This window comes from Phacochoerus africanus, chromosome 8 (genome assembly GCF_016906955.1).
Source record: "Phacochoerus africanus isolate WHEZ1 chromosome 8, ROS_Pafr_v1, whole genome shotgun sequence".
Classification (NCBI taxonomy): Eukaryota; Metazoa; Chordata; class Mammalia; order Artiodactyla; family Suidae; genus Phacochoerus; species Phacochoerus africanus.
This window is the reverse complement of record NC_062551.1, coordinates 20,530,195-20,557,726: the sequence shown is the minus strand read 5'-3', so window position 1 is coordinate 20,557,726 and position 27,532 is coordinate 20,530,195.

The window sequence follows — 27,532 nt, the reverse complement described above, 5'->3', positions numbered from 1 at the left end:
GTTAAATGTATATATGATATAGGTGAGATATATAAATATGACTTTTATTCACCCATAAAAAAAGGAAATTTTGCCATTTGCAACATGCAAGGAACTTGAGAGCATATGTTAAGTGAAATAAGTCAGACAGAAAGATAAATCCCATGTAATCTTATTTATATGTGGAATCTAAAAAGAAAATAAATGAAATCCTAGATACAGAGAACAAATTGGTGGTGGCCAGAAGTAGGAGATGAGAAATGTGAGAAATGGATGAAGGTGGTCAAAATGTATAAACTTCCAGTTAAAAAATAAATTAGTCTGGGGGATGTAATGTGCAGCTAGTAATATTGTATATTTGAAAGTTGCTAAGAGAGTAGATCTTAAAAGTTCCCGTCACAAGAAAAAACACATTTGTAACAATGTATGGTGATGAATGTTAACTAGACTTACCGTGGTGATTATTTCACATTATATACATACATTGAATCATGTTGCAACCTGAAACTAATATATGTCCATTATAGCTCAATGTTAAAAAACTTAAAAACCAACCATAATGAGACATAATACCAAGCGCTGACAAATATGTACTTGGAACTCTCGTACATTGTTGATGGGAATGCAAAACTTTATATCCCCGGGAGAAGCCTGGCAGTCTAATAAATTAAACATACACATACAATACAACCATGTAGTCCTACTCCTACATATTTACTCAAGAGAAATGAAAACTTGTTTACACAAAAAAAGTTGAACATGGGAGTTCCCGTCGTGGCGCAGTGGTTAACGAATCCGACTAGGAACCATGAGGTTGCGGGTTCGATCCCTGGCCTTGCTCAGTGGGTTGACGATCCGGCGTTGCCGTGAGCTGTGGAGTAGGTTGCAGACGCGCCTCAGATCCCGCGTTGCTGTGGCTCTGGCACAGGCTGGCAGCTACAGCTCTGATTCGACCCCTAGCCTGGGAAACTCCATATGCCATGGGAGCGGCCCGAAGAAATAGCAGAAAGACAAAAAAATAAAAAATAAAAAATAAATAAAAAGTTGAGCATGAACATTTAGTGGTTTTTATTCCTAATCACCTACACTGAAGAACATCCCTTGTGGCTCCCAAGATAATCACCTACACTGGAAACAAATGAAATATCCACTGGTGAATGGATAAGCTAGCTGTGGTACACCCATACAATGGAATGCTCTTAGCAATAAAATGAACTTAACTACTGATACACAGAATGGCAGGGATAAATCTTCCACATATTTTGCTAAGTGAAAGATACAAAAACCATGAGGGAAATTTAGGGGATGATGAAACTGTTTCATATCTTAATTGCGATGGTAGTTGACTAAACTCAGAACTCTAATTTTACTCTTAGATTTTCTCAATTTGGCATTAAATTACTTGTTTTTCTTAGTTGATAAAGCAGAATTTGAGAAGACTGACACCAATTTTGAAAGAAATTCTACTTGGGTAAAATGCTCTTGCATGCTACAGAGAAGTTATTTGTGAAAGGAAGAGTCGACCAAAGCAGCAAATTGTCTTCACTGTTTTCTTATTTTAAGAAATTGCACAGCTACCCCAACCTTCAGCAACCACCACCCTGATCAGTCATCAGCCATCAATATCCAGGCGAGAGTCTCCACCAGCCAAAATATTACAAACCACTGAAGGCTCACATGGAAGTTAGCATTTTTTAGCAAAAAAGTACTTTTAAATTAAAAAAAATAATAAATTACTTGTTTTTCTCTCAAATTCTTTAGAAACAAAGAGGCATTTGCATCCTCTGCTCCTACCTTTATAGAACAGTAATTAAGCATCCAAGAATGATGGATATCGTTTGAGATATTGTGCGAATAGAGTGTTATTAGAAAATAATGTGTTGGTTCATTCTAACATGTATAAAAAATGCCCATAAAAGGTAACCAATTAAAATGATTTAGTGACAAAGCAATCATGTGACCAAGGAGCCAATAAGTTAATTAAAGTTCATTCATTCTACTAGCTCATCTCAGGAAGCAGTTGACTAAATTGAGCATAAAGATTTTTATATCCAATTTGATTTGCCTTCTAAATAAATTCTACATGTATATATATAGAGATTTTTTCATATGCTTATAGAAGATTCAATAACTTTGAAAATGTACCAAAATAACACTTAGGAAGATATTTTAACAAAACTCCCCAATCAGACTTTTTAAACCTTATGACTATGATTTAGGATGCTAGTAGTAGATAAAATTATTTTCCATTACCCATTTAGAATATTTGATTACCAATTTACATAAGCAAGGCATTAGAACATAATGAATCTATGTCACCTCTGAGAGAGAGCCTTTTCAGCACAAAAAGTGAATCTCTGTTGCCTTCTGCCCAAGAATATTAATGATTCAAATACATTCCTGTCCTATCAGACGAAAGCACCAAAAGGGACTTATATGCCGGAAAGTTTGATGTTGGTTAATACAAAACATGTGGGGGATGAAGCAATCCTCTATTACTTGATTATAAAGTGCCACCTTTACCCTTCAACTGAGTGATTTATTATAAGATGATTAAGACTATGTGAAGAGGAATTATTCTGATTTACGACAATCTTACACAAAATCACAATTATCCTCTTTAAAGTCTTTCTAAGTTGCAGCCCACGTTTAAATTTAGAAAAATAATTTAAAAGTGTACTGCAAACAAATTCAAGATTGCCATCACAGTTTCTATTCTTCCTGTATGTTTCTCTTCTGATGGGCAGGTATTAGTATGTTTTCAGACTACAAAGCAAAGGTGGTAGTTTAGGCCACGACAGGCTTGGTTGCTAATACCATTCACCACGCCCAGTGGACTACTGCTGCCAGATGCAGTGCTTTTTCTAAGATGTCTTTCAATCTCAAGCAAAGCAGAAAGAGGGCATTTTAATAAAAATTTTGTTAAATGTTGTCATTCTAAATATTTCTTCTCTATAAGAGTGACCAGTAGATCAAAATAAACATTTGAATACCTAAGTTATATTAGATTATTCTAAGAATAAATCTCTCTAGATTGATGAAAAGATAGTGTGAGTTATGAGCCAACAAGATAGCTCTAAAAGGTAGTTCCACTCGGCATTTTCCAGAAACTAGTGTGGTAACAACATCTTATATGTCATCAAACAAAGAACCTTTTTCACCTGACCTTCCCAATTTGAAGGGCTTTTTTTCTATCTATGCTCCAAGTATTAATATTATTAAGAAGCAAGTTTTCTTTTTCAGAACATCAAACTGAAAATTTTTATTCTAAGATTGTTAATTAGTATGCCACAGGGCAGCCCAAAAAGAAAAAAAGAAAAAAAAGACCTGTAGAAAAATCATTTTTGAAAAAATAAAATCTGAGTTTTTAGTACTTTATTTGGCAGATCCATAGATGCTTTTATGTTGTTAACTCTGACTTTGCATTAATTTAATATTTTCTTGTTCCTATTGTGAACTCGGCCCTCACTAGATCTCAACCTTTTCACCTCTGAAAGGAAGTTTTATAGTTTAGAATGGATTTATCGTATATTACTAGCTCATGCGAATTGTGACTATTAAAAAGCATTTTATTTAAACCAAGGCAGTTTGAAACTTTAGGGGATTTTTTTGTTGAATTGTTTAGGGCTTTTTTAATTGTGGTTTGTTTTTTGTGCAAGTGTGTGTGTTTGCAAGTAGGATATATGAGCCAGATAATCATCATCCCTCCTGAGTTTTCTTAGGTGTACAAATGTGAAATCTGGTACCCCTCTCATATTATACCTCGGGGGGGGGGGGGTTAGCAGCCAGAGAGTAGCCCAGAGAAGAGTAGTGAAGTTTTGAGAGCCTCCAAACTTTTTGGCAGTTTTTAAGAGCTTTGCACATTTCATTCTATAATTTCACAAGAGCAGAAAAGAGAAAGAAACTGCTACGCAAGACACACACTCCTGCTAAAGGGAGGTTGAGAAATCAAGATCATGACTGATGGGCACGTGTCACCTTTTCCGGCTCCTGTGAACTGTATTTTCTCCACATCATGACTTGGTGTTCCACATAGTCCAGGCTGGCCTCATATTATTAATGAGTCCTCAAACCTCCACGAGGCCACATGTCTGCATGGCATGATGTCTCAGCTGGAATATCACTTCGATTACTGTCTTATTTTGTGACCTTTGGCAAGTCTCTTAACCTTTCTGAGAATCTCTTAACATTTTTCCAGTTCCAGGCTTTGAAACGTGTGGATAACAATAGACACAGTGCTTGCCTTTCAGAGGTGGCATGAGGATTAATTAACTAATGTTTGTTGAGAGCTATATAAATGCTAAGTATTATGATTATTCTTTACTCATGTTAGCATTACAAAATGTCAGAGTGTTGAGTGGCAGAAGATGGGGTCAGAGGACCCTGGTGGAGTAGAACTCTTTTATAAGTTTCCCCTCTCTGATGAAATTACTAGAACTGCATTTAGTTACCCTTATTAATAGCTTTATTATTACCAGGAGATAGCAACTGGCTCATTTGAAGTAACACAACTATAACTCACAGTTTTACAAGGACCAGAAGAGGCAGAAAAGGACCTTACAGGATAATCTGCAAATTACTAACATACAGCAGTGATATCTTGGGATCCATATCTGACGGCTTAGAGATAAACATGCTCTGTACAGGACCAAGGCAACACCAGATCTAACCAACTGCTTGTTGGCTGCCCTAGGTCCTTTAATCACTCATATGTAATACCCTTTGTTTTAGACATGCAGCGTAGTAGATATAAACAAATCTACAAAGGCAAATGGCTTTTAGCCAATAATTTCATAAGGATGCATAATAGCATTTCATATGATGGGTCTTCTGACCCCTCCACCACTGCATATATTTTAGTCTTTACTACCTGGGCGCTCGGGGGTGTGAATAGACCCAGCATCTGGTTTTACATACATATTTTCCAAGCAGTGAAGTCTTAGTTCAAAGGAAAATATTTTATCACTTATATATAGATCAAAGTAATGATTTTTTAATGGATATCCCAGGGCCTGCATGCAGCTTCTAGGATTAATACACTTCCTGAAAAGTATATGTCACATTATTGGCATTCCAGAACAAATAACCCCCAACTCTGGTACATTGCTGGGAGTCGATGATATTTTCCTCTAATTTATCTGCATTTGGTACTTGGGAGTCAAGGATTCCAACGTCTCATTCCTTTTTGATAAGAAAATAGAATTCTCCACATTACCCAAAGAGATCAGGATAGGATTTGCATAGAGGCTCATCTGGAGAAAGAGGTTAGGATACATGTTTAATCTAATCTGTGTTTTCTCATACTGTGTCAGTTCCCCCACCACATCGGAGAACTGCGGCAGCTCATTCGTCGTGTGTACTTCAAATTTCCACAGGAAAATTATCTGTATGAACACTGAGACCTAGATGATAGATGAGAACAAATTTCTGCAGAAACCATCGTATATTTTTCTGATGCTGCTTTGTATTCCATAACATTCTTAGCCTGACATCAATATTGTTTTACTAATTGACACTGACTTGTAGAAAATGCCAGAGATGAACAATAATCATTGGTTAGCAAACAGAGATAAGGAATTCTCTCAGATGCACATTAATAAGAATCCAGTGTGAGTCTGGTGAGGAAAATGAATCTGCCCTGAACTGAAAGGTAACAGCATTAGCCAAAATGTCACATAACTATTTAGAAGTCAGACTTACTCTCAGTTTGGATAAATGTTTCTCTCACACATGTACTTAAATGTGTTTTTTCCCCCCAAAAATGAATGGTATTTGTCTTTTTCTTTTCTCCCTACAGACTCCAAGGTTATTACAAAGGAGCATTTTATATAGGTGAGTAGGGTACATCAATTGAAACACAATTGTATCATCATTTCAAGCTCAATAGGCACAAAATACATCTCTTACTTTGGCAATTCCCAGACTGTTGTCAAGAAATAGACACAAATCAACTGAAAAGCTTTTATTTATTCATACCCAAGAAAGGTTTTCTTGTCCATAACTACGTATAGATTTTTCCCTACTGATTTAAACAAAAGGAATATCCAGAATGTTTTGGTAATTTCTTCTTATCTTCATTTGTATCTCTACAAAAGTAGAGCTAATATTATATGGTGCCAATATATTTTGAGCAGAGTAATACTCTCACTACAGCAATGACCTTTTCCCCTGTAATTAGTTCCAACTGAAATTAGATTCAGTAAAAGCATGGCTCCAATTAGAGCTAAATCAAAACAAACTCAGGGCTTGATTTGATATAGCAAGAGTATGGAAGAAAAAAGGGGATGAAAAAAGAGGGGATCTTCCTCCAATTTAGTTGAGAAGATTGAACCAGATGGTAAATCCTTTGAACTCTGGAGAAAATGTGCATTTATTTCCATACAAGACTATGTTAATATTTTCCATGATTCATGGGGTTTTGCAGGTTCACCTTGGTTTTTCCAAAACTCTGCATGGAAAAAAAAAAATCAAAACTCTTCAGAGTTCTGATCTAGGAAAAGATCTATTTTCTCTAGGAGAAGAAAAAAGAGAAATCTTCAAGCTTCCTTGGGGGATAACTTTATAAAACAGAAAGCCAAGATTATGAGTGTTACTCTACTGCATTTACTACTTGTTTCACCCTGCATAACTCTACATAGATTCCTGACATGCAAGTCTATAACACAGTAGAATTCTTCCTAAGTTCAGTTTCCTTATCTGTAAAACAAATGTACAAATAAGCAAGCAAATAAACAAAAAGGAGACTAAAACAAAATCCCGATTCATAAGGCATTTATGAATCTGCCTTCATGAAACACAGTAGTGGAAAAATTGGGCTGCAAACCATAGGCTGGGATACAGAAAAATATTTTTAAGTAATCCATAATTCTCCTTATGATGTTTAGCACTGATCATAGTACATATATGACAGTAGCATGCTTCTGTATTTATTGAAACATTTCTATAAAATGGAATCATGTGTATGGTATGTGTCTGTGTGCATACCTACACATATGTAAATAGTGTGTGTTTATGTGTGTGCACATATATACACATCCTATGTGTGGATATCTTTTTTAGTTAATAAATAGAATTATATCATCCTGTCATATATTAAAAAAAAAATAAGGTTTAGATTGAATTCTTGGGAGCTTCAAAGTCCAAGTGGCAAGAAAGAAGGCGTGGAAAACAAAAGGATGTACCTCACAGGCCTACAGGACTAGACAATGACTCCAAGTCTGAATTTGCCTTTCACTCCCAGAGAGCCTGTTCCTATTACATGGGGACTTATGGAACCTATGTAATCCACTGGGTGCCTCCTGGGACTCTTTTGCTTCAGAATAACCATAAGCACACATATCTAACAACCCTAAACTAAGAAAGGTATGATTATCGAGTATACAGATCATTCAAGAATGGAGCTTTGGAGTTCCCCCTGTGGCACAACAGATCAAAAACATCTCTGTAGCACCAGGATGCAGGTTCAATCCCCGGCTTGGCACAGTGGGTTAAGGATCCAGCATTGCTGCAGCTGTGGCGTAGGCTGCAACTGCAGCTCGGATCTGATCCTTGGGCCAGGAATTCCATATGCCATGGGGCAGTCAAAAAAGGAAAAGAAAAAGAGAATGAAGCTTTGGTCACACCAGATAGTCTTGCCAAGGGGGATACCTAAGAGTAAGGAGAATACCTAAGAGTAAGGAGAATTTAAGAATGGATAATAAAGGAAGAAAAAGTGAGTGCTGGTGGAAGCCCCAAGTTCAAATGCAGTGACAGAAGCTATCGTCCATCTCAATGGCCTCCCTCTTTTTGAAATTCCCCTTAAGATCTCAGAAACCACAGAGGAGTGTTTCCCAAACTTACATGCAAAGGTCGATCTTCGTGGCACAAAGTTGGACTGTGGCAACCATGGGACTGTCTCAGGCAGATCTCCTGTAACAAGTCTCAGAAACGGTGAGAGCGGCTCAGGGGGTTTAAGGATCCAGCATAGCCAAGAGCTACTGTGTAGGTCATAGACGCTGCTAGGATCCCGCATTGCTGTGGCTGTGGTGTAGGCTAGCAGCTACAGCTCCAATTTGACCCCTTCCATATGCTGAGGGTATGGCCTTAAAAAGACAAGAAAAAAAGAAGAAGAAGAAGAAAGGGTGAAAGCCTCCCAGGACCTCAGTTTTAGAGGCTACCTTCCATCCAGAAATTTGCCATTGCCCTAGCTCAGAGCTCACTTCTACGCTCTATTATTCATACTATAAATTATCAGAAAAGAATGCGATTGATCCAACTTGGATTGGGTGTCTAACTCTGGTTTCATCATCCTTCTCAATGAAGAAGGGTTATCTAGCAGAAAGTGGCTGTCCAGAGTCTCAGCCCTCAAGAAGGAGCCCATTGAATAGACCCCCATCTGCTAAGAAAATCAAAAGCAATGGTTTAAATTGACATGACAAATATATCCTCTACAATTCCTCTGATGCAAAAGAATCCACTTTCTTTGGAAGCAGCTTTTCCATCTGGAGACAGTTCTAAATATTTCTCTCTGTCCCTGGGTATTTTTGGAACTGCATGAGGCCACTGCCTCTTAAGGTAACACAGATGATATCCGCTGCCTCTCAGAATTTCAATAAGTGACCAGAAATCTGTAACCTTTTGAGCTTCTAAAATTTCATTGTTTGATGTGATTTCAACCACTGTTTTCTGTCATTCACTCCATGCCCCACACACCAGAGCCTAAAGATGTGTGTTATTCTCCACTATCTGTTGGGTTACTCGCTTGCAAGTATTTCAATGCTAATGGTTCTTTTGGACAGAGCAAATCTCCATTTTACTTAAGACAATGCGAGATGACATAAAAGGAGGGAGCTTCCAATTTGTCATTTTTTTTCCTGCCTGCATTTCCATTTTGTCTCCAAAACTTCAATCTCTCCAGAATGCAGTGTTTATTAGGATTCTGCATCTAAAGGAAATTTCTATCCTCAAAGCTTTTTATCTTTCGTTTCACAAATAAAATCTATCATTCTAGAGTGCAAAACATCACTTACAGTGAACCGCTTTGGAGGGATATTATAGTAATATTGCAGCTTTATCTTAACAGAGAGCCATATTCAGATGTCCAACACAGAGACATGCTTCTTTTCTCTATCCACTTGAAAAAGTATGCTCTAAGAAACTTCTTGGAATTTTGTCATGAACATCGACAAGAGTAAAAGGAGTCTTAACTTTTGGCTAACAAAAGAGAGAGATAGAGAATAGGAAAAAAAACAAAAACAAACAAACTTATGGAACCCCTCTTGAAGCCAGACACTGGGCATCCAAGGGCATTAACTTACTTAACATTTATAGGGAGCCTGAGATGGGCTTTATCCTTCTTGCCTGCAGGTGGGAAACTGAGGCTCAGAGAGGGTAAGCAACTTGCCAGTATGGTCACACAGTTCATACACTGAAGAGATGGGACTCAAAAACAGTCCATGCCATCACCAAAGTGTGTATTTTCAAAAACACAGCAGGGCCCATTCTCTAGTCTCATCCAAACACTATTCTTCCTCTTTCCTTCCTAATGAATACAAGAAGAACTTTTAAAAGGCAAATTTGACATGACTTTACATTGAGTGGGCAGTCTGTAAGGGCAATAAAGACATAAAAAAAAAAAGAACAGACAATTACAGTTTAAAAACTAACTGTGTATAAAAGTTTAGTGGCAATCAATCCTTCTCCCTACCCTCCTGTGAGCTGAAACAGAGAAAAGTTTATGTCCATATGGCAGGCAGAACCAGAGTTTATTGAACAATATTATGTACTTTGTGTTTTAGATGCTCTGTCTTATTTAATCCTAACAATCCCCTCATTCAGAAATTACAGTTCTCATTTTACAGATGAATAAACTGAAGCCCACAGAGAATTTAACAATTAGAACTGTTTAGTTACAAGCTACAGAAAAACCTGACCAACAGTGGTTTGGGCAAGTAAAGCACTGTTTCTCATGAAATAGGAAGGCTTCAGAGGCTAGTACAAAGGGCCGACATTGCCATCAGGGACTCAGGCTCCTTCTGCCTCCCTGCTACACCATCCCCAGCATGTGGCTTTTATCCTTATTCTTTCGCCATGGCTGCTGGACCTCTGGGCATTGTACATACATTCCGGGTAGGAAGATAAAGGAATATGGAAGAGCAAAAGGTGAAGAGAAAAGAACCATGCCAGCCAAATTTGTCTCTTTTTATCAAAAGGACAACAGATTTTCTGAAAGCCATACCCAAAGCTTAATCTTCTTGCTCAGAAGTGTATTACATAACCACCTATTTCTAAAAAAGAAGACAGTGAATTGAGTATCCCAAACTCGAAGGCAGCCCTGAATAAAATCAGGGTTAGTAACGAGTTAATATTTGTAAAGTGCTCAGAGTAAGATTTGACACGTAGTCAGTGCTATGTGTCTAATACATGAAGAAATGAAGTGATTAAGCAATAGAAGAATGAAGAAATGGGACTGGATATCGGTTGGCAAATGAAATTATTTAACAGAGAGATAAATGACTTGCCTAAACTGCCCAGCTAGCAAATAGAAGAAATATAATTCCATCCTGAGTTTTTCTGATTTCAAAGGACTTTTTCTTATCTTATTATATAACAACACTCTCCCAACCACATACACAGTTTTTAAATTCCTATGTGACTATGTCTGTGAATGTCATATAATATTCCTGAGTGCTTCTTAAAATATTAAGATCACAGGTGAAGACTCCAGTTATAAGAAAATAGGCATGCCAGTCTAACCTGCGGTGGGCTCCTGGGCCTTTGATATGCTAGGCTGGAAAAAGATCAAAAATAGTACTTGCATTCACAGAAACCCAAACCTGTCTTCACTGTAATTGTGCCACTTAACCTAGAGCCACTGATAAACTGAAAGAAGCACATGACTCTCCAATAAATACTGACAAATGAACACTTCATTGTAATGTGGGGACTGCCTTTTGTTAGCTAGTCTGGTGGCACCCCCAGTTTGTAGCCCTTAGGATGCTGAGTGATCTTAGTGTGCTCTGTCACCTATTGACAGTACACCCATATAGCAACACAGCTGGTAACCTCCTTTATTTGACCTTCAAAGTCCTTAAATCTCAAATATCACCCTCCGTATACAGACATACCAGGTCAAATGGAGTTTACCCTAGGTGCCAGAAGAGAGAAGCAAAGATCAGCCCTCATAAAAATTCATTACTGATGAATATTGAAGTATGGTTGGGAAGTTAATCAATATTATTAAACATCAAGAGAGGAATGCTGGCTTGTTCCATGGGAGATGGAACCAACCACTACAGAAGACCTATGAAAAGCGCGGATGGGGAATGGTTAAATATATATGCATGTGAATGTGAAAATGACTAACTTTTCAAAGGTCAATCAAGGATAGAAAGCAAATGGAAAGCTGAGCATGCAGGGCTCAGTGGCCTAGGAGACTGTGCGTGGCCCTTCTCAGAAGTCCTGTCACACCCACAGAGTTCATATTGACTCTACCTCAAGTACCTCTTTACTAATCAAAGAAAGAGAGTCTGGCCTTTTGCTTTAGCTGAGCTCCACTGTGAATTCACTGGATATCCACTGACTAGGTCGAGACCTTAAGAACTGAATCAAATAATGAAATCCCATTGCTTCCCAAAAAGAAATTACTGTTTTCTTTTCATGTGGATTATGACTTGTTTAAACCCCAGTGACTGTTCAGTTTCTGCTCACAGAAGACAAATATTTGCTAATTAAGGGTAAAAGGAGATAGAACCAGAAGGTCAATCTGCTTATTCCCTGCTAGAAATCATAAAAGGAGATGTATCGCTTCTGAATAGTTATTTACAAAACATTTAGAAATTCCTGTCTTCCAAACACACTAACACTCTTACTGTTCTCTAAAACCGGCCTTCTTTTGTGAGATTACTGTTGTGAGTCCCAGAAAAAGGGGATGATTTCTGTCCTAGACACTCTGAACTATTTTCAGTCTGAATCTTGGATAACCTCATCTTCTGGATTTAGATTCCCCAAGTTTGAATACGGGTTCTACTACTTACTCCTAGTATGCTCTTAAGCAAGATATGTCACCTTATAAGTCAGTTTCCTCTTCAACTACATGATGACCTTGATGGGATGTATCCCACAGACACGTGTTTACACCTAAAAGGGCTCATACAGGTGAAGAGTTTAATCTAACTCCCGGGTACCTAATAAATACCCAATATGGAAGACAAGTTCTTACTTAAAGCAGAAAAAGGGAACTCTTCTAGGTAGAAGACATCAAATCTTCTTACAATGGATTTATAGTGGACTCAAGTATTTTTCCCAGTCACTCTATCCTTTCAGGAAATTACTACCTAACTATATGAATACATTCCAAAAATTCCAAATGTATTTTAATGCAAAGCCAATTTTCCAGCACTCAGTAGCTCACCATTTGATTACCGGATTTATTCCTTTCATTTTCTGCTGGAACGGAATGATAGAGTAGAAGGAGTGCAGGCCTATCATCAGAGTGGTAAGCATTATCTATTCCAAGATGAGAGGTACGATCTTTAGGGAATGTCAAAGCCCCCTGCTCATAAGCCTCCGTACACAAATGGATATGTATCAAGGTGTCTCTCGTTTGCTTTAGTAAAACCTCCCTTGGAGAGACATTAATTAAAATATTTAGGGATCACAGCTGAGTCTACAACTTGAGCAGAAGCCAGATATTGAAAAAGGTCTCTCTTCCATTGTGTTATTTACTGTTAGTAGAAATATTCCAGCTGCTACTCAGAATGCTAAAACAACACTTCAAAGATGTTATGCATTTAATATCCCCTTGTCCCATGGGGACCAGAGAAATGAGTCATATTGTAAAAAGGTTCTCCTGCAGACATTCTGGTGCTGCAACAGTGGAATGGAGGGAAAGAGATATCTGGTCTCAAGCAATAAGCTCGAGTACAAAGGTCTCTAAAAATACAGTGACAGGCTGGTCCAGAGTCCAAATTACTGTGCCAATGGGCCAACATCTGTGACCTTTCTAGATATCATCATGTCAAATGCATCAATAAAGTTTGATAATTTCACTTCCAGAATTCTCCTCTAATAAAATAATCAGAGTTGACATACCTCTCACTCTCGGGTCTTTATTCCACCCCCATTCAAGTCACTTTTTTTAACTTCGCATAATAAACTGCCTATTCTTCAGGAATATCTCACAGCTTTTAAAACAATATTCCTCCATAGGCTGGCATCGTCTGTGTTGCCTCTCCAAACACATGGCACCACAATTTCTCCAAAGAACACCATCCCTGACTGCTTCTCTTCCTTTAGTTACTGACTAAAATCGTCATTTCTTTTCAACATTAATTTTTCAAAAAATCTTTTTCTCCATCCTAATTCTCCCTCTCCTACTACCTTAGGTCCAACTATCATCATCTATACTTTGGATCATGGAAATAATTTCTTAACTAGCTTCTTTGTCTGCTCCACCAATGCAATCTCCACAAAGCCACCAGTCATCCTTCACAATGCACCTCTAATTATGGTGCTCTCTTGAGTAAAACAATTCAAAGATGTTCACTGCCTTCAGGATAAAGGGAAAATGCCTTCAAATTTTGGAAAACTTCTTTTATGATCTGGCCCCAACCTATTTTCTCAAGAAATCAATGGTCTATATGTACTAAACTATTTGTAAATTATTTGTCACGCTTTTTTCTTGCCCAGAAGGCTTTGCATTTGCTGTTCACTACATTTAGAAGAGCGACCCTTCCCCAGTATTTTCATTTTTCTATTTAATTCTTATTCACCCTTCAAGTTTGAGTCTTATTCAACTTCCTTAAACATGACTCTGACTTCCATTTGTATCCAGTATTTATCATACACCCTCAGTACTTTTTTTTGTCTTTTTTTTTTTTTTTTTTTTTGCTATTTCTTGGGCCGCTCCCGCGGCACATGGAGGTTCCCAGGCTAGGGGTTGAATCGGAGCTGTAGCCACCGGCCTACGCCAGAGCCACAGCAACGCGGGATCCGAGCCGCGTCTGCAACCTACACCACAGCTCACGGCAACGCCGGATCGTTACCCCACTGAGCAAGGGCAGGGACCGAACCCGCAACCTCATGGTTCCTAGTCGGATTCGTTAACCACTGCGCCACGACGGGAACTCCAACCCTCAGTACTTTTTACACAATAATGTAATTGCCTTTTTGTAAAATTCCCTTCTAGACTTCTTTTCTAAGATTCTTAAATTCAGCAATTGTGTTTGTTGAATTCCCATGGCATAAAACATGGCCTTGCACACAAGTCCTCAATAAAGAATTTTTAATGAATACTGAGATATCTGTTAAGGTTTGATTATAAAAACAGAAAATTGATAACCAAATCTAATTATGAAAATGAGTAACAAATTTTGGCACATCTTTAAAGTAGAAAATAGCCATTTTTCCTTTTCTATGTTTTTTCTTTTTTTTGGGGGGAGGCCACACCTGCAGCATATAGAGGTTCCCAGGCTTGGGGTCGAATTGGAGCTGTAACTGTTGATCTACACCGCAGCCACACCTCCCCGAACGCGACATCCCAGCGTTGGGATCTACACCACAGCTGGGTGTACACCACAGCTGGAACCTACACCATAGCTCACGGCAATGCCAGCTCCTTAATTCACTGAGCAAGGCCAGGGATCGAACACACATCCTCATGAATACTAGTCAGGTTCGCTACCACTGAGCCACAGTGGGAACTCCCATTTTTCCTTTTCAAAGTAAAAAATGTTTTTGAAATTTTTTCATAGATGAGAACAGAGAAATGATGGAACATGGAGTAAAGAAATAAACTCTTCATTAATAATAAGATGTCATTATGATAGGTAGATAGATAACCAAGATAGGTAGGGAGATAGATGATAGAAAGAGAGACAAAGAAAGAAAGGAAGGGGGGGGGGAGGAAGGAAGGAAGACATATACGACAATAGCTTTTATATGTGGTTTATGTGTGATATGCATTTGCCAATTATGCCTTCAAGTGCATTTCTGCTTTCCTGTGATGAATCAAGTAAAAACATAAATGCAAAAGAGCCACAGTGAATACTGACTTCATGCTGGCCAGTACTGATAACCAAAGAAGTCACAATTGTAGATGTGGAACATCGCAGCTGGATTTTCAGGACAGCGCTAACGTTGAAAGTTAGATGGGTGGCAGTACTGGAGTCAGACTAGTATTAAAAGCAGAAATGAAAACCAGGGAGCCAAAACCAAGTCCAGAAAGCAAGCCTCAATGAATGGCCAGGGACCTGTCAAAATTTCCAAAAATAGCTCCTAGTATCATAAATTGCACCAATAACAATCTAGTCCGTGGATCTGGGTGGCCAGCAGTGCTAAAGGAATGGGACTAACTGATCAATCTCTGGAAGCAGAGAACAAGCTGGGCTGCTAATTAGGAACTGAAGCAGACTTAACATTATATAGATTAGATGTGCATGGCTGGAATCAGGGTAATCACAACTTGGGAGCATGAAGGTGGCTTTTAAGATATCTAGACTTATTTCAATAAAACTCATACCAGACCCCACTAGGTAGTGGAAATTAATTCCCCACATAAACTTATCTTCCCCAAACTGTGTGCAAGACCTAGACAGGGGACAGAGCAGTAAGTGAAGGCATCAATTCTATGTTTAAGAAAGGTACGGAAGTCAGAGGCAGAAAGGGAAAAAGCAAGTTTATGACTATTCTTGGATAAAGAAAATGCTCCAGCATTCTTTAATAGTTTTCAAAATGGAACTAAATAATAAATGCTCTCTTTAAAAAGAACAATTATCTAGTTAAATTAAAGAATGTTTTCTTATGAAGGTTGCAATTAAAAATAGAGGGCAAGAGAAACTTGCTTTAGCCATTTGCCATCACCCCAGGGTTTGTTGATCAACTTTATGCTCCATTTGTGTCTCCATAAATCATACCATGGAATTAAAAGTGTGTAGCTGACATGAATATTGCCCACTCTGCAAATGAAAGACAAGGAGCAAGGAAAACTTTATGCAGAAGCATGAGGCTATCATACAAAAATTCTTTACAATTATTATCTCTGCTTCCCCACAAAAGTAAGATTACTCTCTTGGTGGATGTCATAGAATTGAGGCTTTGAAATGGAGATGCCAAGCTGTAAATTACATTTCTGAATCAATTATGCCTCTATCAGAAAGGCTATAAATAACATGCAGAATTACCAGATGTGTAATTTTTTGTTACACTTGAACATTTGGTGCGTTTAAAATGTCTAAGTGAGGGACTTGGGTTAATCTGTGAATTTCACGGATTCATCTGACAAGACAGCAGAAAAATGTGGGTGAGAATTATGATGACCTTGCTTCAAGGAGACTTATCACAACAAGGTTAACTCGGGAATTTGCCTGAATTTTTCTCAAAAGGGACTTGGACGGCAAATGGTCATTAAATAGCTCCTTGGTGTTTCCATTGACTGAATTCTCAAAAAGGATATATTTGGTTTCAGATAGATTTAGTTGAGCAAAATATAATTCAATGAGCTTTTTTTTTTTTTTTTACAGCTTTACATTGGTTTTATTTTGTCACCTTCTTGAGATGTCTAAATGAGAAAGTGTTAGACAGTTTATCATAACCGGCCTCAGCATCCGAAGCTTAAATATCAAATAGTGGGTGCAGGAAAAGCTTGGAGTTTATCAAGCAGCCTCAGCCAGTGGCCTTCCCAGGAATATCACTGATTCCTAGGTCTGGTACTTCAGAACATTTTTCCCTTGTGGCAAGTTAAGCTTTTATTCCTTTCATTGTTAAGTGAGCACTGAGTTATTAAATTTAGAAGCTGTCAGTAAGAGGACTAAAGAAAAAAGTATGCCTCTCTATTTATAAGAATATAGCTCCACTTTTTCCTGAAAACTTCTGGGAACAGGCAGGAGCTATTCTTCTTTACAGCACTAGAGGAAATCTGGCTCCCTCTGCAGAGTTAGGTAAATACTAGTCAATCCAATAAATTTTTATTGATCATGCCAGAGTTAACTACCACTCTTCAAGCTACCAAATAGAATTAATTTTCTTTTCCTTAGCACAGCATAATAGAATAAACAGAAGTCTGGAATCAGCTGGAGCCCAAGAGATGAACTAAATCTAAGATCATAGTGTTTAAAACACCACACTGGGATTCCAGCCCAGCTCAGTTTTCTTATCTATAAAATGGTATCTACTTTCCAGCATGATTTTCAAGGTTAAAGGTTAAATTGGATAATGCTTGCAAAATATTTAGCATAGTTCTCTACCTATAATTAGTACTAGAGGAAGTAGTTCTCAGAATCATTGAGAGAATCTTTTATTTGCTTGTGCTCACAAGCAGGCAGAAATCCCTGGGATCTCCCCACACCAGAGCAGCAACCTGAACTGCTGCAGTGACAATACCAGGCCCTTAATCCACTGTGCCACCAGGGAACTCCTAGACAGTCCCTTTTTAAAAAAATTTTTTTTAATAATTTTTTTTATTTTCCCACTGTACAGCAAGGGGGTCAGGTTATTCTTACATGTATACATTACAATTACATTTTTCCCCCACCCTTTCTTCTGTTGCAACATGAGTATCTAGACAAAGTTCTCAATGCTATTCAGCAGGATCTCCTTGTAAATCTATTCTAAGTTGTGTCTGATAAGCCCAAGCTCCCGATCCCTCCCACTCCCTCCCCCTCCCATCAGGCAGCCACAAGTCTCTTCTCCAAGTCCATGATTTTCTTTTCTGAGGAGATGTTCATTTGTGCTGGATATTAGATTCCAGTTATAAGTGATATCATATGGTATTTGTCTTTGTCTTTCTGGCTCATTTCACTCAGGATGAGATTCTCTAGCTCCATCCATGTTGCTGCAAATGGCATTATGTCATTCTTTTTTATGGCTGAGTAGTATTCCATTGTGTATATATACCACTTCTTCCGAATCCAATCCTCTGTTGATGGACATTTGGGTTGTTTCCATGTCCTGGCTATTGTGAATAGTGCTGCAATGAACATGCGGGTGCACGTGTCTCTTTTAAGTAGAGTTTTGTCCGGATAGATGCTCAAGAGTGGGATTGCGGGGTCATATGGAAGTTCTATGTATAGATTTCTAAGGTATCTCCAAACTGTTCTCCATAGTGGCTGTACCAGTTTACATTCCCACCAACAGTGCAGGAGGGTTCCCTCTCCTCCACAGCCCCTCCAGCACTTGTTATTTGTGGATTTATTAATGATGGCCATTCTGACGGGTGTGAGGTGATATCTCATGGTAGTTTTGATTTGCATTTCTCTTATAACCAGCGATGTTGAGCATTTTTTCATGTGTTTGTTAGTCATCTGTATATCTTCTTTGGAGAAATGTCTATTCAGGTCTTTTGCCCATTTTTCCATTGGTTGATTGGCTTTTTTGCTGCTGGGTTGTATAAGTTGTTTATATATTCTAGAGATTAAGCCCTTGTCGGTTGCATCATTTGAAACTATTTTCTCCCATTCTGTAAGTTGTCTTTTTGTTTTCTTTTGGGTTTCCTTTGCTGTGCAAAAGCTTTTCAGTTTGATGAGGTCCCACGGGTTTATTTTTGCTCTAATTTCTATTGCTTTGGGAGACTGACCTGAGAACATATTCATGATGTTGATGTCTGAGAGTGTTTTGCCTATGTTTTCTTCTAGGAGTTTGATGGTGTCTTGTTGTATATTTAAGTCTTTCAGCCATTTGGAGTTTATTTGTGTGCATGGTGTGAGGGTGTGTTCTAGTTTCATTGCTTTGCATGCAGCTGTCCAGGTTTCCCAGCAATGCTTGCTGAATAGACTTTCTTTTTCCCATTTGATGTTCTTGCCTCCCTTGTCAAAGATTAATTGACCATAGGTGTCAGAGTTTATTTCTGGGTTCTCTATTCTGTTCCATTGGTCTGTCTGTCTATTTTGATACCAGTACCACACTGTTTTGATGACTGTGGCTTTGTAGTATTTCTTGAAGTCTGGGAGAGTTATGCCTCCTGCTTGGTTTTTGTTTCTCAGGACTGCTTTGGCGATTCTGGGTCTTTTGTGGTTCCATATAAATGTTTGGATTGTTTGTTCTAGTTCTGTGAACCTTTTTTTAAATTTAATATGCCTCCCCTCAGGATTCTTATCTTCTACCTACAATCGCCTGTCCCCAGAGAGGAGGGCAGCATAGCAGTTAAGAGTGTAAACTCAATCTGGGGTTGGATCCCAGTTCAGATATGTAACTCATCAGCTTTGTGAGCTCCAGCAAATTATATAACTTATCTCTGCCTCCGTTTTCTCATCTGTTACATGGGGATGGTAATAGTAACCACCTCATAGAAATGATATTTTCCTTACCTAACTAGTATTTGTTTTCGGGTATAAGTGAGATAAAAGAAGAAATGCACTCAGAACACCAACTGACACAATAAATGCTGCTTGTATTATGAATATTCTTTAATATCTATTGAGTTCATACTCCCTCCTCTATGTTGTTGGTTCCGAACTCCCATTTACATGCACTCCATAATATGTAAGAAACATATTTACCTCTTCTCGTCCAAGTGGTCAACATAAACTTTTGAGAAATAGGATACAAAGTGGACCAGTGATTGGACCTTAGAATATTGGCAGAGGCCAAAGTTAATGCACTTATCAAAAGAAAAATCAGGCACAACTATAATAGGATGTACCCAAACCACATAAGAATAGGAAGGCTAGTAGCAAATCTTTTATAAAAGCAAGAGAAACAAAGACAAAGATGAACCACAATCATGCCCACATGTGTGATTTCCTTAAGGAATGTTCTTGAAGGCACTGGATCTCACACTTGAAAAAGACCTCGTATAACCTGACTTCCAATTATTAGGAAATTAGCAGCTGTGATAGGAAGCTACTCATCAACAAATGCTTGTAAAGCCTTGAAAACATCATTTTATTTTGATAGCAAAAAGCATCAGAACACAACAGATAACTCCTCAACAAGTACAAAATGACCCATGGTTTTGGCCTTACAGTTTCCAAGAGGATAAGCCATCTGAATCTTTTTTTTTTTTAACACTGAGGGTGAAGTTGTCACATTAGAACTTGACAATGCACTTGCCATCATAACTGATTCGTGAAGATGTGTAAAATCGAGAGTCAAGGTTGCAGCCAAAGCCCAAAGATCCTGCAAGAGTCCCATGAACATCTTGCACATGGTTACCCTCAGAACGAAAGACATTTCTTCCCATTTAGGGTACTAATAATAGGATGAAGCTTCTGATGGAGGCAGAGTTGTCATATCGCATCTCATCACACCGATCATTTACATGTTAAGCATTCCTGTTTGTTTAAAACACTGTTTTGCTCCCACCTGAATGACAGCTTACACACAACAGAAGGAGAAACATTAAAATCTTAGTGTTTACTCTTTAAAGCATATAGTTATCAAAACAGAGTCATAAAAGAAAAATTGATGGGGTCAAATTTTCTCTTATGCCGACAGTGAGGTGTTGAGTAAATAAAAAAGAAAATTGCAAGATTCTACAAGTAAAATATAAGAAACAAGCTCAATAGAACTTACGCTCATTTGAGCAAGAGTAGGATAGCACAGAAAAAACTAGATATATTTGTATTTTAATCCTTAGTCAAATGCGGATCAACTGACAATGAAGACAAAAACAATTACTCTCACAATTTGATTATTTTTAAAGATGTGGCTGGTGCAGCATGAAAACACATGCTAGCCTATAATTTGAGTGAATTTTTACTCATTTCTTTCATTGGATAAATAGTCTAAATTGATTATAACCAGAAAAATGAAAGGATTGACCCTTTACCATTCAAAACTTTCATTTAAAAGAAAGTTTCAATACTATGTAATAACCTATATGGGAAGGGAATCTAAAAAGGAATGGATATACATATAGTATAACTGATTTACTTGGCTGTATGCCTGTAATTAATACAACTTTGTATTAACACAACTATATTTCAATGAAATTTTTAAAATAAAAAAAGATTTGGTAGTTCCCATTATGGTGCAGTAGAAACGAATCCAACTAGTATCCATGAGGGTACAGGTTTGATCCCTGGCTTCACTCAGTGGGTTAAGGATCTGGCATTGCCATGAGCTGTGGTGTAGGTCGCAGACGCAGCTCGGATCTGGCATTGCTGTAGCCGTGGTGTAGGCCAGCAGCTACAGCTCCAATTCACCCCCTAGCCTGGGAACCTCCACATGCTGTGCAGGTTGCCCTAAAAAGCAAAAAATAAAAATAAATTTTTTTTTAAATAACAGAGTTTGGGTGTTTTATGAGCATTTTTTGGATGAATAAAAAGATCCATTGTTACTAAAAATCTTGAATTAATCGAGGAAATTTTATTAATAAGTGATCTTGATCGACTTTTTTTTTTTGTCTTTTTGTCATTTCTAGGGCCGCTCCCACGGCATATGGAGGTTCCCAGGCTAGGGGTCCAATCAGAGCCATAGTCACCAGCCTACGCCAGAGCCACAACAACTCGGGGTCTGAGCAGCGTCTGTGACCTGCACCACTGCTCACGGCAACGCCGGATCCTTAACCCACTGAGCAAAGCCAGGGACTGAACCCACAACCTCATGGTTCCTAGTCGGATTCGTTAACCACTGAGCCACAACGGGAATTCCAATCACTGACTTTATTCCTAACACGGTTTCATGGGAGATGGTATATGGAGAAAAGACAGACATAAAGATTTGAAAATAGGAGCTATGGGCTAAAACACTGCATTTAACCCGGATCTAGCTTTGATGAGGAACAGAAGTGAGGCAGCTGATGTTGTAACTCAGGCAATGTTCTGGGAGAGTTTGTTCCCATGGTTTACACGAAAAGATGTATCTAATCAGTTACAATGGCATTCTCAATGTAAAAAATAATATTAAAGCTGTATATTCTCATTTACATATTTTCATATCTTATTTATACTATTACATCAAATACTTTTTCCTCTAAAATACAACCAGATCACAAAACTAATCCAAATTCTGGCCAGCTAATTGACGCTGGTAGGCCAATATTACATAACTCAGACTTAAAGAATTATCATTAGGTTAGTAGCAGGCTGTGATTCTTTATAATAATTGATTTTTCAAGGTCCTTGCACAAATGCCACCCCATGGGCTGTTTACTATGCTCTTGTTCACCTATCACCGAGTCCTAACAAAATCCTTATGAGATGTATAAGCTTCTAAGTGAACCTCTGGGCTCCTCTTGGTCCCATTCCCCTTCCTTAAATTTGAAAGGATGGCCATTACATTATATTACATTCAATATGGATTGGCCAAACTCCCAGTAATATGTCCCAGACTGGGAATTTCAAAGGAGTAACAAGGTCAAGCATACCCACTGAATGTGCCTCTTTCCTCACGTGGCGAATGGAGATGGGCCGGGGAATTACTGGGTGCCACCTGGGGCAGCAGCCAGAGCCACTACAGTGCTAGCTAGCTTCAGGCCCAAACTGTTTTCCTCCTTTCCTCAGGTGGCTGTGCTCATGCTTGAATGGTAAGAGCCAAGGTATGTGTTATGGCTACAGCAGAACATAGAAAAGGAGGCTTCATGAGGAGTTAAACTGTGTGGTTTGAGCCAAATCTCCAACTGGTTTGTTTTGTTTCTTTTTAGGGCCATGCCCACAGCATATGGAGGTTCCCAGGCTAGGGGTCGAAGAAAAGGAGCTGTGGCTGCCCACCACAGCCACAGCCACAGCCACAGCAACTCAGGATCCGAGCCACATCTGCAACCTACACCTGCAGCTTGTGGCAATGACAGATGCTTAACCCAGTAAGCAAGGCCAAGGATCAAACCCGCATCCTCATGGATTCTGGTAGGGTTCTTAACCTGCTTAGCCCCAATACGAACTCCTGCAACCGGTAATAACCTATTTCTCCTATTTCTACAACTTATCTATACTAGAATCTCGGAAGGATAGCAGAATTTCTAAAAGCCGTATCTCTAGAGGTTTCTACCTCTCTACGAGTATCTATATCCATGAAGAAAGAATTCCTAAAGCATGTTTCTGTAATTCTTTTTCTGAAAGAAGGGGAGAAGCCTGAGTTGCATTCTTTATCTTCTTTACATTTTACAGACAACAGAAGGGACTTTAAGCAAGGTCTCTGTCATTATGTCACGACAGAATTATTTAGACAGTTGAGGGAACACATTGACATGATCATAACTCACAGAATTTCCCAGCCTTTGTTCATATGGCTAAATTAGCCAGACAAATCTGTTTTCAAAGCATGCAGAGACACCTATGCATAATTTCACTGGTTTCATGCAAAATGTCACTATTACTAAGGAAAATGCCAAAGATCTCCTACTGAAACAATCTGGGCAAATAATAGCATATTAACTCATGAAATAATTTAGACAGAATGGATTCAAATAAACAAATACTTAACAGCTTAAGTAGTGAACCAATTGATAATTAGATTCAGCAGAAAATTTGGGATTTGTGAAGGATTCATTATTCCTTGGCAGACAACTGTTCACCACTGTATCATATAAATATTCAAAAAGATAAACAGTGTATATTGTCATCTTTAAGGCACAAGGAAGTTCTCTTCTTTTCACCCCAGTGAAAGAAATTAATACTTTTTATTCATTTTACTTTTCTTTTTTTGTTAAGGGCTGCACCCACAGTATATGGAAGTTCCCAAGCTAGGGGTGGAATCGGAGCTACAGCTGCCAGCCTAAGCCACAGCCACAGCCACACGAGATCCCAGCTGCATCTTCGACCTACACCACACTCACAGCAATGCCAGATCCTTAATCCACTGATCGAGGCCAGGAATCGAACCCACTTCCTCATGGATCCTAGCTGGGTTCATTAACTGCTGAGCCATGAAGAGAACTCCTGCTTTTCCTTTCTTTGTTGTTAATTTTTGACAAAGTCCAGTGGGATAACTTAAGCCAGAGACTTGAGTTCAATTCCACATAAGCTACTTAGTAAATGTTTGACCCTAAGCAAATTGCTTAATCTCTCAAATTCCCCCATCTGTACAGTGGAAACACTTACAAACGCTACTTAGAAATAAGTCTATTAAAGAAATTAAATGAGCAAATACTGATTAAAGATGCTTAGCAAGTGCATACTGTATATATTGTGTACATTGTCTCTCCTGCACGTCAGGCTTTGTGCAAGGCATGGAAAAGCTACAAAGATAGTTAGGGAATGTCACTGCCTTTAAATAACTAAGTGTAGTAAGAGATTGCACTTGAACCGTTAATACTTATCATTTTCAAATAATATCATTGAGACCACAATGTGAAGATTTTATTAGGCTGCTGTTCAATCATATCCACATCCTTTGTCATGGGGTTTTTTGCTCCAACCCAGCCCATACCCTAGACACAGACCATCATTATTTATTTATTTATTTTTTTTTTGGACTTCACCCATGGCATGTGGAAGTTCCAAGTACCAGACTGAACATGCACCACAGCAGTGACAACATCGAATTCTTACCCTCTAGGCCACCAGGAAACTCCCGGAGACCAATATTCTTTTTTTTTTTTTTGGTCTTTTTGCCTTTTCTGGGGCCACTTCCGCGGCATACGGAGGTTCCCAGGCTAGGGGTCTAATCTGAGCTGTAGCCGCTGGCCTACGCCAGAACCACAGCTCACGGCAACGCCAGATCCCCAACCCACCGAGCAAGGCCAGGGATCAAACCCGCAACCTCATGGTTCCTAGTCAGATTCGTTAACCACTGCGCCACGACGAGAACTCCAGAGAGACCAATATTCTTGATTGATAAATCCATGCCACCCTTGGGAATGTTCTCCCATCCTAATATACAATCCCTCAAGTACACGTTCTTTCTTTTTTTGTTTGTTTGGTTTTTTTTTTGGGGGGGGGTGGCTTTTTAGAATCACATCCATAGCACATGAAGTTCCCAGGCTAGGGGTCGAAATCAGAGCTACAACTGCCAGCCTACACCACAGCCACAGCAATGCCAGATCCGAGCCACATCTGTGACCATACGTGAGAATTATGTCTTGTCTATCAAAGGCAGCCATGGCTATTCCATTTTGTTCCTGCTTTGCCTGAGACACCCTCCTCCACCCTCCTCTTTCCCTCTTCTCCCAGTAACAATTTGTTTCAAATTAGCCAACCGAGAAGAATGTGCATCCTGACCTGACCAGTGGGAAGGGGACTGAGGTACCGCCTGCCTTAGGGATACACACGGGGGTCTTCCTTCTTTGTGTGCATTTTTTGAGCACTTGCGCCCTTCTGCAAAGTAGAGCCTTGTTGAGATCTCCCCGCGTTCGTGTGTCTTACTTCCTGACACTGACGATCTGAGCCAGTCACTTTTCCCCAACAATTTGGGGGGCTCATCTGAGATGTGGGGGCCACTGAAGCATGGATTCTCGAGGAGGGGAGACGTGCCCCATGGCCCCATTGCAGTGGCCCTGAATTGAGAGGTCCACACTCTCAAACATCAAACGCATGGAGGGTTCTCGACAACATGGGAGGACAGTCTAAAGAAAAGGGCAACCAAGGCGACCAGGTGACTCCGTGCATGGACCAAGGTAGGAAAGGTAGAGTTGTTGGGGCAACCGAGTAATTCCTTGGTGGTCGGGGAAAGGGACTGGTAAGCCTCAAAATGTCTCGGGTGAGACTGGCAATTTCAGGTGAAACCAGAGAATCAGAGCACAATCCCAGGCAAATAGGAAGTAAGTCTTCCCAACCCACACCTCCACTCGGAGGATCTCCGGGTGGAGGGGGAAACCAAATTCCTCCAGGCAGTCCTCTGGGATTAATGTTAAAGTATTGGGGCGACAATCCATGGATGAAGGACAAAAAGAAGGGAAGAATGATTAAATATTGTTGTTTTACCTGGACAAAGACACCTATTCTCACCCCATCCATCTTCTGGCCAAAGTTTGGATCAGATGAGGACTGAGTCTGCCAGCTGCTCATTCAGTTTGTCCCGACACCGAGATCGCAGGAGGAAACTAACTAAGCTCTCTGTTGGCAGCAGGGACCAGTTGTCTTATTTCCCCTCAGAGCACGGGAACAGAAAGGAAATGAGGGGGAACAGAAGGGAAATGAGGAGGAAACCCAAGAACGTTCTGCGACTTCCTCCCCTCCAAGGGAATCCCTTGACTCCCTGCCACCACCTTCCAACCTCCGAAACGGCACCGCCCTCAATCCCGCCACAGCCGCCACCCACTGCAGCTGTGGGTAGCACCAGAGGGAGAGGAGAGAGAGGCCCAGGGCACAGGCGCAAGCACCCACACGGTCAGCCCACCACCTCAAGGAAACCAGAGGATATGTCAGGGCCTTATTCCAGACTTAGGTGAGAGTTAAAACAATGTCAGGAGGATATTCAAAACTTGCCGTTTCCTATCGCTACCCCTGGGGACGGACAAGAAGAGCTGCAACCACTATTCCCAGTACGGAGGTTCCCTTGAGTGGGGGCGGAATAGGATATGTAAATGCCCCTTTAACCAGCACTGAGGCCCAAAATTTTAGAGGGAATTGTGGCCATTGTTGGAGGACCCATTCGGGGTAGCAGATCGAGTGGATCTTTTCCTTGGACCACAAGTCGATAACGTGGTCTGAATTAATGTCTATTTTGAGAATTCTATTTTCCAGGGAAGAAAGGGGGACGATTAGAAGGGCAGCCATGGCCTCGTGGGAGCGAACCCACCCCTCCCCAGCCCAGGGACGTTCAGGCAGAAAGTAGATTTCCCAATAAGGCCCCCAGGTGGGACGGTGATAATGCTGCACAGCGGGGGCATATGGTAGACTTGAGAAATCTCATAATTCAGGGAATCAGAGGGGTCGTACCTCAGACTCAAAATGTATCTAAGGCATTTGAAGTACACAGCAAGGTAAAGAGGAGGGGCCAGCTGAATTTTTGGAAAGACTCAGAGTTCAAATGAGAAGATATAATGGAATAGATTCCACCACCGTCCCTCTAGGACAGGGCATACTCAAACATCATTTTGTAACTAAGAGTTGGCCAGATATTTCCAAAAAGTTACAAAAGATAAAGGATTGGAAAGATAAACCTTTAGAGGACTTACTAAAAGAGGAACAGAAGGTCTATGTGACAAGAGATGAGGAAAAGCAAAAACAAAAGGCCAAGGTCATGTCTGCATATCAACAAAAACAAGACAGGTCAAATCAAAGGGTTCCTGGGGCAAAAATAAGAGAGGTTGTAAGATCGGCCTCATGGCTACCCAGAAACGGACCTTGATGAAAAGGGAAATAGACGGCAGAGTGAAAACAAGTGCTTTAAGGGTGGCAAATTGGGACATTTCAAAAGGGAAGGCCCTGAATGGGAAAAAGACAAAAAAAAAACAATCTCTATGATGTTGTTTAAAGTAGATGAAGACTAGGGGGTCAGAGGCTCTCATTAGCTATTGACCAACTTAAAAATCCATATGTGCCCTACCCAGAGCCCTTGATAAATTCAGAGGTAGGGCCATACCATGAAACTATGATCTTTCTTATTGATTTAGGGGCGTCCCACCCCTCACTTTGTTATGTGCCCAAAGGGCTTTCTCCTTCCTGTGAACAAATATTAGTATCTGGAGTAAAAGGAGAGGGATTTTCAACAAGAATTTCAGAAGAAGCCAAAGTAAATTTCCAAAACAGATGTGCTA